The following is an 18689-nucleotide window of genomic DNA, read 5'->3' as shown; positions in this document are numbered from 1 at the left end:
AGCTGCGCACGCGCACACGCTCTCCTCTTTCCAGCTTTTTTTGTGACACTGTCGGTAGCTGATTGGACAGTGTAACAGCAATGTTACATGCCCCCTTGCCAATTACACGCCCCATTGACAGTTCAGGGGGTTATTTAAATATCGGGGGCCAAATACAATGGCAGTGATATCTAATTAACGGAGAAAGATAGGAAAATGTTTTATAGTGAGACATGGTTTGTACAGCCCTGCCTATTTCATGCTGCACTCATCCATACTGTATATGGGCAAGTGAAAGGTTCTCTTTAATCTCTTGTTGGGGGTGCATCCATACTAGGGTCTGCAGTACTGAAGCAAGATCTGCTTCTGAAGCCTCATGACTGTGCGATGGGAATGTTGAGAGAGGGGAGGACTAGTCAGAACACTTACCCCTTGAAGCGATCCTTTGCCATACAGGGAAGAAGTTTGGTAGACCTTACACCCATAGGAAAGCAGACAGAGGAGACCGTCACGCAGCACCGTGGACATTTCAAACCCGCTTGGCGAGCCAGACTGTGTGCCATTCACACTGCAAGAGAGATGACAGAGGCAATAAGTGGTGGGTGATCTACGGCAGCAGTGTGGACTCCCCACTAGCAGTTGCTGCTTAAACAATTAGGCCCTATTATAACTCTCCATGCTCCTGGTAGGGACATCGTATGGGACTTCTCATGCTTTGAGTCCGGCAGATCACTGCCACTTGTTCGTTGGCATATCACTTTCAGCACAGTCATCTGAGCATTATATAGTAAGTCCCACTGTATGAATTTCTGTGTCTCACACTACCCCAGCAAGGTGACTCTTGCTCCATACAACAAACATTAGTTCCTTACACTGACTAAATCCTGATAAAACAAAAACTATTTCTCTTTGTATCCAGACTTGTAAGTGACTGCACTGTGCTGGGGACAGGCTTGTGTCTTATATACTATTTTAGGTTGTTCTGTATAACTGCTTTTGAAGTTTGGCCTAAAGTTTCCTAAAATACGGGTTTGCCTGGCAAAGGATCGCTCTGACTATTAACTCCTTAAACCCCCCTTTTGTGCCTCCCCTGGGAAGGAGTATTGTATGGACTAGAAAACAGTCTCACCGCCCACTACAGCTAAGTGTCTAGTGCTCAGGATAAGTCATGCAGATGAGATGGCAACTAAGGCTCTGTGATACGATGTTAGGTATGAGTGGGTTTGTGCATATTGTGGTCACCATAAAAATGGACTATGGTCTTCAAATAAACAAGACATGACAGATGGTTAAGTGCAAAATAATATTGTGGAATGTGCGGAATCACAATTGTAAAATCCACCCATCCCTAGTCTTTAGTTACCTGGAGAGGTACAGCCCGGACATTATTACATTACAAGAGACACATTTAAGAGGACAGAAAATACTGTCGCTCATGGGGGCCGGATCGAGCATACATATCACGCTATTTTTTCTATCTATGCAAGGAGAGTCTCTATTCAAGTGGGTAAATCCATTCCAAATGTAAAGTTTTCTAATGGAACAGTCAGCAGAGAGATACAGTCAGGGGCGCGTGTACGCAATAGTCGGTAATGGTATATATATTCTGTCGCCGTTCCACAGAGATAATTTGGATAAAGTGATGGCAAAGGGGGCACTATTCCGTACCATACCCATTCTGCTGCTCGGTGATTTTAACGCCATTTTAGACCATATGAAAGACAGGTTGCATCCATGCCAATAACATAACACATCGTTGTATAATTGGGCTCAAGCGCACAAGCTTACTGGGGCTTAGAGATGCCATCCCCTCATCTTAAACAATACTTCTGCCAACCAGCTTCTGTTAACTCATTGTTAAAAATACATTCAGCCTTTGCTAGCCCTTTCCCAAATTTCTGCATTTGATTACCTCCTAAAGGCCATCTTGGATAATTCTTCGCTCCTAGTGATTATCACTCAATTGGTAGACAGGCCTACTAGGTAATGGAAACGTAACCCCATATGGCTTGATAGGGCCCCTATTGGGAGTTATTTCTAGTTGGAAATAGAAGAACACCTGAGTATCAAGCTGGGTCCTCAAACCCACTGACAAAATTAGTAGCCTTCTCAGGTGTTAAGAGTGGTGTCTGGATAGGGGCAACAGCAACCTATGAAACTGAACTCCTAAAAACCTGTAACTCTTTCATGTAAATTTGGACTGAAAAAGAAAATAAATGCATTATAGACGCCAGTAAAGAAAATCAGACACAATGGATGGATGCTAAAACGGCGAAAACCATACACTTGACAGAAAAAGCTCATTGCACGGCAGCGGACAATTTTCTCAGAGGAAGACAAAAATGGGAGAGTTTTTGGCTATTTAGCGAGAATGGAGGCATTGTAAACAGTAGGACTGAGGGGAAACCGTTAGTAACTGAAACCAAAGACTTATGCGCCCAAATGTGGACCTCTTTAACCCTATTGTATACTTCTTGTGGCTGCGACCCATAGGCGGAGTTGACTGGCTATCGGAACAGGATCACTTTTCTCCCTCTGTCACAGGAGGACCACCAAGATATTAACTCTCCCATTACTGAGGCTGATGACAACGGGCTATAACCTTAATAGCAACCTATAAGCCTCTTGGTCTGGACCAGAACATAGCTCACGTTTACTTGCATTGTTTGAACAAGCTGTGGACACAATGTCCCTGTCTCCCTCCTTCTATGGAGCCTCTATTGTGGTCATTTACAAACCTGGGAAGCAGCGAGACCAATGCAGCTCATATAGACTGATAGCACTTCTTAACTTTGATGAAAAAATTATGGTAACGGTATTGGTATTAAGGCAGAAGGCAGTGATCCTGTCAATATTTGGGACTGACCAATCAGATTTTTTGCCAGGCAAGAGAAAAAGGTTGTATGAACGGTGGAAGAGAGAGATCGTCGATCTAGAGTATCATCAATGTGATTGGTGCTAGAGACCGTCTTATACAAGTTTAGTTGCTTTACAAAGTATATTTGATGTATGTGAGACTGGGAATATCCGGTTGTAAAATTCTATTGGTCAGAGGTACAAATGTAGAAATCTTTATCTTGACTTTTGACGCATTAAATACACAGTGGCAAGAGACTTTAATTTAACTTTTTCAATGAATTTGAATGGCTTTGTTGTGACATATTACGTTGCAGCAAGTTATCGGAGTCAAGATAAACTTGGCTACATCTGTACATTTGATTTTGAATTCTAAACTGAGTTTCCCTGGAGTATGCTCTCTGGAGACTCATCTCTTGGGTCCAGTAACAGATCTTATTCCTAACACATATGGAAGAATTTTGTTTAGACTCCTTTTTTATGCTAGAAAGTCTGTTCCCCTCAACCAGAAACCCCCTAAAAAATTATCAATTTCCTATAGGGTGAAATTAATTTATTTTGATTTACCCAAGTACAAGATAACATCCTACTAGAGCAAAATCAGACCATTTTTTCTTTATTTAGGACCCATGGCCCAATGCCTGAACCTGGATAAAATGTCCTAACAGATTGCTCTCATGCCACACTGTGCCCATATTATGCAGAATGAACATTTCCCAAACCCACAAATAATAGTCCTTATCCTCCATTGATGAACTTGCTGTCTTGTCCCTATTCACTTTTACATATTAAAATATTTGTGTTTTTCAATGAATTAAATAAAAAACGATTGATTTGAATGACTTATATCACTAGATTCCAAAAGGTCGATGTTCTGAACCCTGTCTGCCAGGAACCAGAAAAGTTCTCCAGGAGGGATATCACATATGCTGCTACAACTGCATCTCATGCTCAGAAGGAGAATTTACAGATCATTTTGGTAGATTATTTTACCATCAACCTTCTTATTTTCTTTATCAATTGCAGAAACAAATTGTATTAAGAAAATATTGTAGTTGTACTGCATAAATTCCGGTTACTTTTATAATTGCGCAATAATAATAATAATAATAATAATAATAATAATAATAATGATAATAATAATAATAATAATAATAATAATAATGCTAATAATAATAATAATAATAATAATGATAATAATAATAATAATAATGATAATAATAATAATAATAATAATAATAATAATAATAATGATAATAATAATAATAATAATAATAATAGTAATAATAATAATAATAATAATGATAATAATAATAATGATAATAATAATAATAATAATAATAATAATAATAATAATAATAATAATGATAATAATAATAATAGTAATAATAATAATGATAATAATAATAATGATAAAAATAATAACAATAATAATAATAATAGTAATAATAATAATGATTATAATAATACTAATAATAATAACAATAATAATAACAATAATAATAATACTAATAATAATAATAACAATAATAATAACAATAATAATAATACTAATAATAATAATAATAATACTAATAATAATAACAATAATAATAATAATAATAATAATAACAATAATAATAATAATGATAATAATAATAATAATATACACAAGCATGTAAACACTGTATGCAAACCAACATAAAATGTTAACAGACTAATAAAATATGAAAACATCCCACATAATAAACATTCTCTCCAGTCTAAAACCAGATCAGTCCTTTCTTGAGTTCAGAGAGGATTCCAGCTATGGTAGGACAACTCCTTATATTTGGATTTAGAGACAGCAGGAAAGACAATGTTGATAGATATATTTTCTTGACACTGATAACTAACTGCTGCATGATAACTTATTATTAACACATCAAAAGCCATTAACCCCTTGACGCACCAGGACGTAGCGGTACGTCATGCTTTGCAATTCGTTAACGCATCGGGAAGTACTGGTGCATCATGGATGTAAACTGTTTATAACAGTTGATAGGCACAGTAAGACGGCAGGGTACCAATCAAAGCGGTCCCCTGCCGGCGACCAATCACAGCTCCCTGAGAACGAGTATGTGATGGGGCTGGCTCAGAAGCTGAGCCAGTGCCATGACCACCGGGTATCGGCTACATATTACAGCTGACACCCCGCTGTAATGGCCAGGACCGGAGCTAAGCTCTGATCTGGCTGATTAACCCCTTAGATGCAGCGATTGCTGCATCTAAGTGGTTTTTACCTTTTCGGCACACCTGATGGTTGCCATGGCCGTGGGTGTCAGCTGTTTGTCACAGCTGACATCCTGCTGTAATGGCCAGGACTGGAGCAAGTCTCCAATCCGGCCTATTAACCCCTTAGATGCAGCGATCAAAAGCCATCGCTGCATCTAGGTGCCCTGATGGTTGCCATGGCCGCGGGTGTCAGCTGTTTGTCACAGCTGACATCCTGCTGTAACGGCCAGGACTGGAGCTAGCCTTCGATCCGGCCGATTGTCCGCTTAGATAAAGCGATCGCTGCATCTAGGTGGTTAGATCGGACACTATGGTTGCTAGTGGCAACAATCGGCACCCGCGCGGGTGCCAATGGTTGCTATGGCAACCTGATGCCTCACAATGGCCTCCTAGTCTTGAAGCCTATTAGGCCACACCAGGAGGCGAAGCCTAATAGGCTTGCTGTCATTGAATAGCTGACAGCTCTAATACACTGCACTATGTAGGATGTGCTGTGTATTAGAATAGCAAGGGCTTCATGCCTTCAAGTCCCATAGTGGGACAAAAAAAAAGTTAATAAAAATGTTGTAAAAAAGTAAGCAATTTAAAGTTTCAAGTTAAAAAAACAATAACCGCCTTTTTCCCATAATAAGTATTTTATTGTAGGGAAAAATGGAAAACATAACAAAGTACACATATGTGGTATCACCGTGTCTGTAGTGACCCAAACTATAAAAATATCACGCTATTTTACCCGCACGATGAACACCGTGAAAAAATTTCTGTTCTCAATATCGCTGTTTTTTGGTCACTACCCCTCGCAAAACAGAATAAATAAAGTGATCTAAAAGCTGCATGTATCCCAAAATCATGCCTTTAAAAACTATAAGCAGTCCCGCAAAAAACAAGCCCTCCTACATCTCTTTTGACTGAAAAATAAAAAAGTTATGGCTCTCAGAATATGGGGACAGTAAAAATAAATTATCTAAAACAAAAGTGATTTTATTGTACAGACGCTGCAAAACATGAAAAAAACTATATATGGTATCGCCGTAATCGTATCGACCCCTAGAATAAAGTAAAATTGTCATTTATTGTGCACGTTGAACAAACACGGTAAAAAACAAAAAACTAAAAACATTGTCAGAATTGCTGGTTTTTCGTCACCTTGCTTGACAAAACATTAAATAAAAAGTGATCAAAAAATCACATGAACCCCAAGATTGTACCAATGAAAACTGTAGCTTGTCCCACAACAAATAAGCCCTCACACAGCTCCGATGGAGAAAAATTGTAAAGTTCTGGCTCTCAGAATATGGCTACGCAAGATGTGCAGAGTGTCCAAAAGCGGATAAGATCGGGCACCATTTATTAGTGCGACACTGGCCACATATCTGCGGATTATTATATATTTACCCCATTACTATACCCTCTTATTATGCCCTGATGTACTCCGCACAGATTACATATGCCCCCACATTATGAACTGAAATACCAGTAAAATCCCAAACAAAACTATTATCAAGCAAAATCCACGCTCCAAAAGCCAAATGGCGCTCCCTCCCTTCTGAACCCTGCAGCGTGCCAAAACAGCAGTTTATGTCCACATATATGGCATCGCCATACCCGGCAAAACCCGCTTAACAGTTTGAGGTATTTGTCTTCAGTGGTATGAACTGGGCACAACATATTGTGCACTAAAATGGCATACCAGTGGAAAATTGCAATTTTCACTTTGCACCATCCACTGAGCGTTCATTTCTAATAGAAAAACAAACCTGTGGGGTCAAAATGCGAGGGATGCAGTTTCCAAAATGGGGGTCAGTACATGGGGGTTTATTTTACTATTTGACCCCAGTGCTCTGCCGTTGTGGACCAATGCTGCGAAAATTGCCAAAATAGGCCTCAAATGCACATTTTCTCTTTCACTCCTAAGCTCTGTCCAGTGGCGTAGCTATAGGGGTCGCAGCGGTCGCAATTGCGACCGGGCCCAGAAGCCAGGGGGGCCCGCAGACCCCCGCACCACATCAATGAAAAGTTACTATAGTAACTGGGACCTATGTAATAAACTACACGCGCCCCTGTTACTATAGTAACTGACCGCACCGTACTTACCTCCTTCTTCCTGGAGCACATCAAAGGTTCTGACGTCACAGCGCTACGCGCTGCGCACAGCATCCCGACACTTCATGGAGTGAGGACCTGCGGCCGAAGAGGAGGTAAGTTCAATTTTAGTGTATTGGTGATGTGTTGGGGTCAGACACCCGGAACCCCCCACTAATCAGCTGTTTTGAAGGGGTTGCAGCCGCTCGTACGAGTGCTACTTCCCCTTCATTCCGGTCACTTTCTCACACTGAATCTCCGACACGGACGTGTCAGCGATTCACAGTGTGAGCAAGTGAGGGAAATGAAGAGGAAGCAGCACTCGTACGAGCGGCTGCAACCCCTTCAAAACAGCTGATTAGCGGGGGGTCCCGGGTGTCTGACCACGACCGATCAGCTATTGATGGCCTATACTGAAGATAGGCCATCTATGTTTAGGGACTGGACAGCCTTTAAAGCCTATCTACAGCTTAGATACAGGGCCCCAGCTTATACTGCATAAGAATACTGTCTGCTGCACCCTGTATCTAAGCCTACATTAGGCTTAGATACAGGGTCCAACAAACAGTATCACACATGCACATGGGCCCTGTATCTAAGGCCCTGTTCACATCACCGCTGCCCTTCCGTTGAGGGGTTCTGTCTGGTTAACTCCTCAACGTAAAGGCAAACGGAAACCTTAGCTTCCGTTTGCATCACCATTGATCTCAATGGTGATGGAAACTTTGCTAATGGTTTCCGTTTGTCACCGTTTTGAACGGGTTCCGTTGTTTTGGCAGAATCAATAGCGCAGTCGATAATGCAAAACAACGGAACCCGGCCACAACGGTGACAAACGGAAATCTTTAGCAATGTTTCCATCACCATTGAGAACAATGTTGAGGGAAACTGAAGCGGAGGTTTCAGTTTGCCTTTCTGTTGGGGGGTTAACCCGACGGAACCCATCAACGGAAGGGCAGCGGTGATGTGAACAGGCCCTTACTAATGTTTTTTTTTTTGTGTTTTTTCACAGGTTCGGTCGTTGGACTACGTCGGATTCGAGGACTACTTCAATGACGGCTTTTTTATTCTCAATAAAATGGTTAATGAGGGTTGTGTGTGGGTGTTTTATTTCAATAAATCTATTTTTTCTATGTCTTTGTATTTATTTTTTTAACTTTATCTCTGCCAACTTACTAATGGCCGCTGACAGATTGACAGCGTCCATTACTAAGGCGGGGCTTAGTGTTAGCCGGTGAAAAGGCTAACACTAACCCCCATTATTACCAGGGGTGCCAGGAAGAGCCAGGTACGATCTAGTACCCGACCATCTGTAGTGATGGTCGGGCACTGGGGTGACTGCAGGCTGGTATTATTAGGCTGGGAAAGGCCAAATACAGTGGCCCTTCCCACCCTGGTAATGCTAGCCTGCTGCTGCTGTGTTGTATCTGGCTGGTTATGAAAAATGGGGGGGACTCCACGTCATTTTTTTTTTTATAAATAATTGGACAGCACGATGTTGGGTTCCCCCATTTCTATAACCAGCCAGACACAACACATCCTGAGTGGTGGAAGATGGAGTCAGTCTCAGAGACGTAGATTCAGGTGCAGACTGATTACCTATGGGAGTTAACCCCGAATCTGTGCCTGGCGGATTCTTTACAATTTTATTGAAAGAAAAATTCCACACAACCCTCGTTATCCATTTTATTGAGAATTAAAAAAAAACACAGTTATCGAAGTAGTCCAACAACCGAACTTGTAAAAAAACAAAACACACAAAAATGAGCCACTGTATCTAATCCTATCATGTGTGATACTTTCTGCTGGGCCCTATATCTAATCCAATCATGTGTGATACTGTCTGCTGGGCCCTATATCTAATCCTATCATGTGTGATACTGTCTGCTGAGCCACTGTATCTAATCCTATCATGTGTGATACTGTCTGTTGAGTCACTGTATCGAATCCTATCATGTGTGATACTTTCTGCTGGGCCCTATATCTAATCCTATCATGTGTAATACTGTCTGCTGCGCCCTATATCTAATCCTATCATGTGTGATACTGTTTGTTGAGCCACTGTATCTAATCCTATAATGTGTGCTACTGTCTGCTAAGCCAATGTATGTAATCTTATCCATAGCTTTAGGGTCGTAGTGCTATAGATATGCTGTCTCATATATATATATATATATATATATATATATATATGCACACATTCATACACATTTTTTTTTGGGGGGGGGGCACATATGTATTGGGGCTATTCCCCCTGATGTTTTAAGTCCTTAGTGATGCCCCGGCTGCTAGTGCTGCATTGTTGGGTCACTTAGGAGACCCAGCGATGCAGCTAAAAACTGTGGGCTATCGGCCATGAGAAATTTTGGGGGGGGGGGGGCCCAAGAGGAACCTTTGCATCGGGGCCCATGAGTCTTTAGCTACACCCCTGGCTCTGTCATATGTCCAGGCAAATGATAAATGCCCTGAGGGGTGTAGTTTACAAAATGGGGTCACTTCTCAGGGTTTTCCACTCTACTCTGGTATCTAATGGAACTCTGCAAATGTGACATGGCACACGTACACCAGTCCAGCAAAATCTGCGCTCAACAAGCAAAATGGTGCTCCTTCTATTTTGAGCTCTGCCATGTGCCCAAACAGCAGTTTAGGGCCACACATGGGGTTTTGCCATACTCAAGACAAATTGGGTAACAAATTGTGTGCTGTTTTTTCTCCTGTTACCCCTTGTGAAAATAAAAAATTCGGAGCAAAACTACATATTTTTGGACAAAATAAATTTTTAACTTTTACTGCCTAATTCTAAAAAAAAATATGAAAAACCTGTGGGATCAAAATGCTCACTACACCCCTTGATAAATGCCCTGAGGGGTATTGTTTCCAAAATAGTCACTTCTCAGGGGTTTACCCTGTACTGTTACCTCAGGGGCTCTGCAAATGCGACATGGCGCCTAAAAACTAATCAAGCAGAATCTGCATGCCAAGTAGCGCTGCTGCCATTCTGACCCTGCGGCGTATCCAAAAAGCGGTTTATGACCACATACGGGGTATTGCTGTACTCGGGAAAAATTGCTTTAAAATTGTTGGCGTGCTTTTTCTCCTTTATTCCTTGAGAAAATGAAAAAAAAGCAACATTTTAGTGGAAAGAATGTAGATTTTCATTTTCACTTTCCAATTCCAAAAAAATCAGCAAAAAAACAGTGGGGTCAAAATACTCACTATACCACTAAATAAATTCCATGAGAGGTGTAGTTTGCTAAATGGGGTTGCTCTTGGGGGGTTTTCACTGTTTTGGTCGCGCAGGGCTTTGCAAATGTGACATAGCGCCGCAAACCATTCCAGCAAAACTTGAGCTCCAAAAGTCAAATGGTGCTCCTTCCCTTATAAGTCCTGCCCTGTGTCCAAACAGCCGTTTATTACCACATATGGGGTATTGATGTGCTCAGAAGAGGTTGCTTTACAAATGTTGGGGTGCTTTTTCTCCTTTATCTATTATGAAAATGAATGAGATTTTAATTTTTACAGACTAATTCCAATAAGTTGAGCAAAAAAAACTGTGGGGTAAAAATGCTAACTATACCCCTAGATAAATTTTGTGAGGGGTTTAGTTTCCAAAATGGGGTTACTTTTGAAGGGTTTCCACTGTTTTGGCACCACAAGACCTCTTCAAACCTGATATGGTGCCTAGAATACATTCTAAAAAAAAAAGGAGGCCCCAAAATCATCTAGGTGCTCCTTTGCTTCAGAGGCCGGTGTTTCACTCCATTAGCGCACTAGGGCCACATGTGTGATATTTCTAAAAACTGCAGAATCTGGCCAATAAATATTAAGTTGCATTTCTCTGGTAGAACCTTCTGTGTTACAGAAAAAAATGTATTACAAATGTATTTAGGCCCAAAAAAATTTAAATTGTACATTTCACCTCAACTTTGATGTAATTCCTGTGAAACGCCTAAAGGGTTAAGAAACTTTCTGAATGCTGTATTGAATACGTTGAGGGGTGCAGTTTTTTAAATGGGGTGATTTATTGATACTTTCTAAAATATAAGGCCCTCAGAGTCACTTCAGAACTGAACTCGTCTCTGAAAATATAGCCTTTTCAAATTTTCTTGAATTTTTTTTTTAGAAATTTCTGCTAAAGTTCTAAGACTTGTAATTTCCTAGAAAAATAAAAGGACTTTTAAAAAATGATGCAAACATAAAGCAGACATATGGGAAATGTTAACTAGTAACTATTTTGTGTGGTATTACTATCTGTCTTACAAGCAAACACATTTAAATTTAGAAAAATGCTATTTTTTGCAAATTGTCTCTGAATTTTGGTGTTTATCACAAATAAACACGGAATATATCGACTAAATTTTAACACTAACATAAAGCACATTTTGTTACGAGCAAACCATCTCAGAATTGCTTGCATAGGTATAAACATTCCAGAGCTATAGTCACATAAAGTGAAACATGTAAGATTTTTAAAAAACTTGGCTGTGTCCTTAAGGTCAAAACAGGTCCTTAAATTCACTTAAATTAAGCTGGGGAGCACTTCCCTGCATATCGGGGGGTTGGCACACCTATGTGCAGGGACAAACAGTAGAAGGGCCACAGTAAATACCCTGCGTTGTGGCCCCTCCATTATCAGAATCAGTGGGGGTCCTAGAACTATTAAGAAGATATTCTAGCGAAATACCATTACTTTATCAGATAGGAATAGCCCTTTCATGTTTTTCTTACAAAATTTGAATCCTGAAGTAAAATATCTGATTTGTTGTTTATTTGTAGACAGTGAAAATTGCCAGAGATGTCCCGAAGATAAATGGTCGAATGAGGGAAAAAACAATTGTGTTGTCAGAGATTATGAGTTCTTGTCATATGAGAATGATGTTCTCTCTTTAGTCTTTTCCACCATCTCCATATTCCTCTCTCTTATAACTGTTTTTGTAATTGGAATATTTACTTTCTTCCGGAACAATCCCATTGTCAGAGCCAATAATCGGAACCTCAGCTTCATTCTACTCTACTGTCTCATGTTCAGCTTACTCTGTGTGTTTCTCTTCATCGGTCGTCCAGTGGATATAACCTGCATGCTGCGACAAATCTGCTTTGGAATCTTCTTCACAGTAGTTGTGTCTTCTGTCCTGGCCAAGACCATCATAGTCTGCATAGCATTCAAGGCCACCAGACCCAACAGCTCCTGGAGAAAGTGTGTGGGAGTTAAGCTTCCTTATTCAGTAGTGTTGATCTGTTCCTCTATACAAGTTCTGAATTCTCTTATTTGGTTGTCCATTGCTCCTCCATATAAAGAGTTTAATCTGGAATATTCTAGTAAGATCATTATTCAGTGTAATGAAGGTTCTGTCTTGGCCTTTTACCTCATGTTGGGTTATATGGGGTTTCTGGCGGCTTTGAGTTTTGTTCTAGCTTTCATGGTGAGGACATTACCTGATATCTATAATGAAGCCAAGTATATCACCTTCAGCATGCTGGTGTTCTGCAGTGTCTGGATCTGTGCCATCCCGGCCTATCTGAGCAGTACAGGGAAACACATGGTCACTGTGGAGATATTTGCCATATTGTCTTCAGGGGGTGGGATACTGAGCTGCATGTTTTTACCTAAATGTTATAATATCTTCACAAAGCCTGAAGTTAACAGTAAAGGACACGTGTTACAGAGAAATGTTATGTGAATGATTCTCTAAACTGAATTTCATTAATGTTTTTCAATTTCCTGTATGTATGTTTTGGAAATTCAGCAAAAACTAAACTGGAAAAATATTAAACACATATTATTCTGCAAATATCCATTCCTTGCTCTACTTTATAATCACTGTCTGTTGTAGGTTGTTTAGTGCTGGTATCTATAGCTATATTTATAGGAACGCTTATTACTATTTACCTGGTAACCCAATATACATCACAAATTATTAGTATTTAAGGAGGATTTCTAATGGCATATACATTGAATGGCCACTTTATTAGAGATATCCATCAGTAGCGCATTGGACCTCTTTTAGTCTTCAGAACCGCAGCAATTCTTCGTGGCATAGATTCCACTAAGTGTTGAAATTATTCTGCAGGAATATTGGCAGATGGACACAGGATAGATTCTCGCAGCTACCGCTAGAATATCTTTCTGCCATAGGGTAAACAGCTGCCATGAAGGGAGGAACCTTATTGGCCACAATGCTTAGGTAAGCCCTACTGTTCAAACGTCTATCCACAGGCATCAGAGAACCTGGGGTGTGTCAAAAAAACATTCCTCACACAACACTTCACCTCCACCAGTTTAAGATGTTAACACCTGACAGGAAGGGTTTATCGATTCCTGCTGCTGGCACCAAATTCTCACCCTCCCTTCATGGTGCAACAGAAATCTGGATTTATTCAACCAGTTGATGTTTTTCCACTGCTCCGTGATCAAATTTTTGTGCTCTTTTTCTCACTTTAGTCTGGCCTTGTTTCCCTTAGACAGCAATGGCACTCAATCTAGTTGTGTGCTGTTATAGCCCATCCGTACTGCGGAACGATGAGTTGTGTGTTCGGACACGTTAGTTGAAACATCAGTGTTGCATTTGGCTACAATTTGCTTGACTGTGCACCGCCTGTTCCTCAAAAGACTTCTTGACATCCTCCTCTGATCCCTGTCATCGACGAGTTGAAGACCACAGAATCATCTTTCGCTGGATGTTTTTTCTTGATCACACCTTTCTCGGTTTTCTCTTGACACTATTGCACGAGAAAATCCCACAAGGTTGGCAGCTTTGAAATATGGCCTCGGCTAGTCCAGCACCGATGATTATGCCTCATTTGAAGTTACTCAGATCGCTCGATTTTCCAGTTCTGATGTGGATTCACACTAAAATGAATCCACAGAAAACTTGCTCACTTGTTTTTATACTGAAATTCGGTGTCACATGTCTAATTTCTATACAGGAAAGCTCCAATAGTGAAAGTTCTGGTGTCTCTAACAGTGACTATTTAGTGAATATTATTATATTAGTGGCTTACCATTAGGTCTCGCTCCCATGAAAATGCTGTATGTTGCGGTGAAATATGTTGGGAAGCAATAATTTTTGTATTTTAATATTTGCGTTGTATGGGAGTCATAGCCGAGAGATCGATTGAACGAATAAATACATATAAATAGAGTATACAGTCTATATTTACAGGTAGACTGGCGCAAGTTTTAGTTTAGCTTTAGTTACGGATCCTTTCTCGGTGCTCAGTGTCGGAGCAGTAATTTCCCGGTTTTACCGACAAGATTATTGATGAATATACATTAAATTAATAGGAATATAAAAATGTGCAACATATAGAAAATAACTTTCTATTCTTCTCATCTACAGCTTTCTAGCCTCCATCTGTAAAGTTTATTTTAGTTTAGATTGGTTTACTTCGGTATGAATCAATTACAGAATACATACAATTAACTATTAGGCTGGGTTCACACGACCTATTTTCAGACGTAAACGAGGTGTATTATGCCTCGTTTTACGTCTGAAAATAGGGCTACAATACGTCGGCAAACATCTGCCCATTTGAATGGGTTTGCCGACGTACTGTGCAGACAACCTGTCATTTACGCGTCGTCGTTTGACAGCCGTCAAACGACGACGCATAAAAATACAGCCTCGTCAAAAGAAGTGCAGGGCACTTATATACATTATATGCAGGGCACTTCTTTCAGACGTAATTTGAGCCGTTCTTCATTGAACTCAATGAAGCACAGCTCAAAATTTACGGCTGTCAGAGAAGCCTTGCAAAATGCGAGGAGGAGCATTTACGTCTGAAACGAGGCAGCTGTTTTCTCCTGAAAACAGTCTGTCTTTTCAGACGTAAAAGCCTCTCATCGTGTGCACATACCCTTTGTAAAATATATATTAAATGAGATTTAAGCCTTATTCAGACGAACGTTAAAATCGTCCGTGCCACATACATTTTCTTCACGGCCATTGTATTAACGGACCATGTGAACGGCCCGTGAAAAAATAGGACATATCCTATTTTTAACCGTTTTCACGGATCCCTCAATAGACTCCAGTCTATGATGGATTCGTGAAAATGGGTGATGCATGGGTGCAAATCAGCTGTGAAAAACCCTGTTTTTTCACAGCCGATTTAACAGGTTCACCAGAATAAAGCCTTAAACACATTTTATAAGCAAACTTAAACCAAAAAGCAATAAATTAACATAATAAATATAAATAATAAATTAAAGGGGGTATTATATTGAGAGAAAATTGTTTACCAATTGACGATTGAGTAGAAAGTATATTAATTTGTAATTTAACTTCATTAGAAATTCCCACTGCTTCTTTTACATCCAGTTCACGGGCTGACTGCCCGGGATTGTTGGAGTTCTTCTCTTACTAAATTCAAGGCCCAAGCAACCTGAGCAATATCAAGTTATGAGCTAGTATGAGGGTTGGCTATCCAAGAGCTCCACGCTTTCAGAAATGTATCAGGGCATCCACATGCTTCATAAGTGAGCTTAAAAAGTGGCAGGGTAGAATTAACCACCGCAATCCATGCTGACAATGTAGGAACCTTTGGATATATCCAATGCAGGAGTATAGTATTTTTAGCATAGAACAATAAGAGTGTCATGAGAGAAATAACAGAGATAGTAGGTATCATTTCTTCTACCAATATTAAAAGACAAGTTCTGGATTCAAGTATATGAAAGAGTCTTACTTTAACCCCTTAGTGACCACCAATATGCCTTTTCACGGCAGTCACTAAGGGGCCTTAAGCTTGGCTGCCGCCTTTTCACGGCGGCCGTGTCTAAGTCCAGCACGGGTGTCCCGTGCAGGCTGGAGTGGGTACTCGGCTGTCTAATGACAGCCGGGCTCCTGCTCCAATGGTAGAGATCGAAGTTTACTTAGACTGCGGCCATTTAACCCCTTAAATGCTGCAGTCAGTAGCGACCATCAGCGGCCCGCAAATGCAATCAAGGGCCTCCTATAAGGTGCCATGGCAGCCAGGGGCCTAATAAAGGCCCCCAGGCCTGCCCTAGCTATATGCCTATTAGGCCGTACCAGAAGCACGTCCTAAAGCCATGTTCAGACATGGCAGAATTTTTACACTGAAAATGTTGCTGCAGGTTCTTTGCGAATTTGCAGCAACATTTTCATATTTGACAGGTAATTCAGACATTGTGGATATCACAGCAGACTTTCTGCAGGTTTCAGCCTTTGCAATGCAAATGCTGAAATCCGCAGTGAAATTTTGCTGCTTTTTCTCAACATAATAAGCATGCTGCGGAGAGAAAATTCTTAGAGATAACATCCCCTGTAGGAATAGAAGCCTCTCATCTGCGTAGAGATAGACACGCTCCTCCTTTTCACCCATCTCAAAACCGTTTATATCAGGAGAGGATCTTATAGCTAGTGCTAATGGCCAATGCAAAAAGGGAAGGGGATAGTGGCAACCCTGTCTAGTCCCTAGGGAAAGTGTGAAGCACAAACTACAGATAAGACCACTCTACAGAGTCGAACACCTTCTCAAGGTCCAAATAAACTGTATTTGCTCTCATGAAGTCTTCTCTTTATGGTAGACTTAGTGACTGATCCACCTACTTCCAGGAGAGTGTTCTTCACATGGATAGATGTTGTGAAGGGGTTTTTCTTCACCATGGAAAGGATTCTGCGATCATCCACCACTGTTGTCTTCCATGGACGTTCAGGCCTTTTGGCGTTCACGAGATCACCAGTTCACTCTTTTTTTTCAAGAATGTACTAAACTGTTGATTTGGCCACTCCTAACATTTGTGCTGTCTCTCTGATGGATTTCTTCATTTATTTTAGCCTAACGATGGTCTGTTTTACGTGCATTGAGAGCTCAGCTCCTTTGACCTCATGTTGTGGGTTCACTGCAACAGCTTCCAAATGCAAATACCACACCTGGAATCAACTCTAAACATTTTACCTGCTTAATTGACGATGGATTAACGAGGGAATAGCCCATGCAATCCATTAAATAGCTTTTCAAATAATTGTCCAATTACCTTTGGTCCCTTGAAAAAGAGGCAGCAATAAATTAAAGAGCTATAATTCCTAAACCCTTCCTCAAATTAGGATGTGAATACCCTCAAATTAAAGCTGTGAGTCTACACTTTAAGCCCATATCGATTATCTAACTGTATATTCAATATGTTTTGGTAAACAGCTAAAATGCCAAAACTTGTGTTAATGTCCAAATAATAACTGTATGTCCCCTTTGGGAATTTCCAACTCCAGCACTCCCAGAGATCAGATCACCGGTCTGCATAGTCAAAAAAATTTCATAAATAATAGCAGACAAGTATGAAAGGAAGAAACAAATAAACCCAACTCAAACCCACCCTGCCAACCCCCCGAACTTGAGACAAGTTTCCTACCCAGGAAGCAAAAAACAGAAAAAAAACAACAAGGTATGGTTTAATGGTTAAAAAAAGGGATATCCCCTTCCGCTAGAATGCAGAATGGATTCTCAAACGAAGCCAGTAGGCTCAATAGAGCTGCAACATGGAAGACAGCAGTATTACGGTAATATATCAAGCTCCTGGTATATCTACTGACACCCATCATGACTGAAGACATCAAAGAGGAAAATCAAAATATTCATAGAAGAGCAAAGTAAGGAGGACGTTCCAGGGTGTAGAGCAATTTCCCACTATTATAGTCCCTCACAGCATAGAAAGATATGATAGCACAGGAACAAAGAAATGGGAGTCCATGACGTTCTAAACAGGCAAATACTTCTTCCGGTTTGTCGATGAATACTGCTGATCCATTGTGCACAATCTGAGTTTTGCGGGATATACCATAGAATAGACATAGTTTTTCTCCCTCAAACATTTCCTGGCCTCTGTAAAACCCTGCCTCTGTATTTGTACCTCCAACGAATAATCAGGCAAGACTCTCAAATCCTGGTTAGTATGTTTTAGAGGCCCCTGTTTCCTTGCAATTTCCAGCAATTTGTCTTGGTCTTTGAAATTCAGAAACCTGGCGATAAAAATGCGTGGTGTTGCACCATGTGGAGGAGATCTAGTCGGGATCTGATGCCCATTCCACACAGAACACAGGGGAAAATGCAGTATCCCCAAATATTGACTTGAGACATTTTTCCAAGAATGGGCGTCTGGGTCTGGCTTCTTCACACCTTCAGGCAGGCTAATGAAGCGGATGTTACATCGTCGCAAGCGGTTCTCCGTGTCATCAACCTTAGCTTGCCATGTGATCACTGCTGTGATTCTAAAGTGTAGACTCTCGATCTCTGGGGAGTCACTACATCTTCCAAATTAGAAAAGCGCCTCTCAGACCTCATTAGCTCTTTCGCGTAGCGTGTGCACATCAGCTCTGAAGGGATCAAAGTCTGTCTGGATGGCTGAGGAGGGGAGTCAACCGGAGTGGAAGGAAAGGTGGATTAATCCATCTTGTCCATGATTTTAAATTGTTTGGAGGGAGCCATCATGAGAGTACAAAGGAAAAGATCTGGAACCAGCGCTTTATAATAAAAAGAAGAAGTCTTCCAACTTTATTTAA

Source organism: Rhinoderma darwinii, chromosome 1 (assembly GCF_050947455.1).
Source record: "Rhinoderma darwinii isolate aRhiDar2 chromosome 1, aRhiDar2.hap1, whole genome shotgun sequence".
In the NCBI taxonomy this organism is placed as follows: Eukaryota; Metazoa; Chordata; class Amphibia; order Anura; family Rhinodermatidae; genus Rhinoderma; species Rhinoderma darwinii.
The sequence above is the reverse complement of the archived record's forward strand: the minus strand, read 5'-3'. Positions refer to the sequence as shown.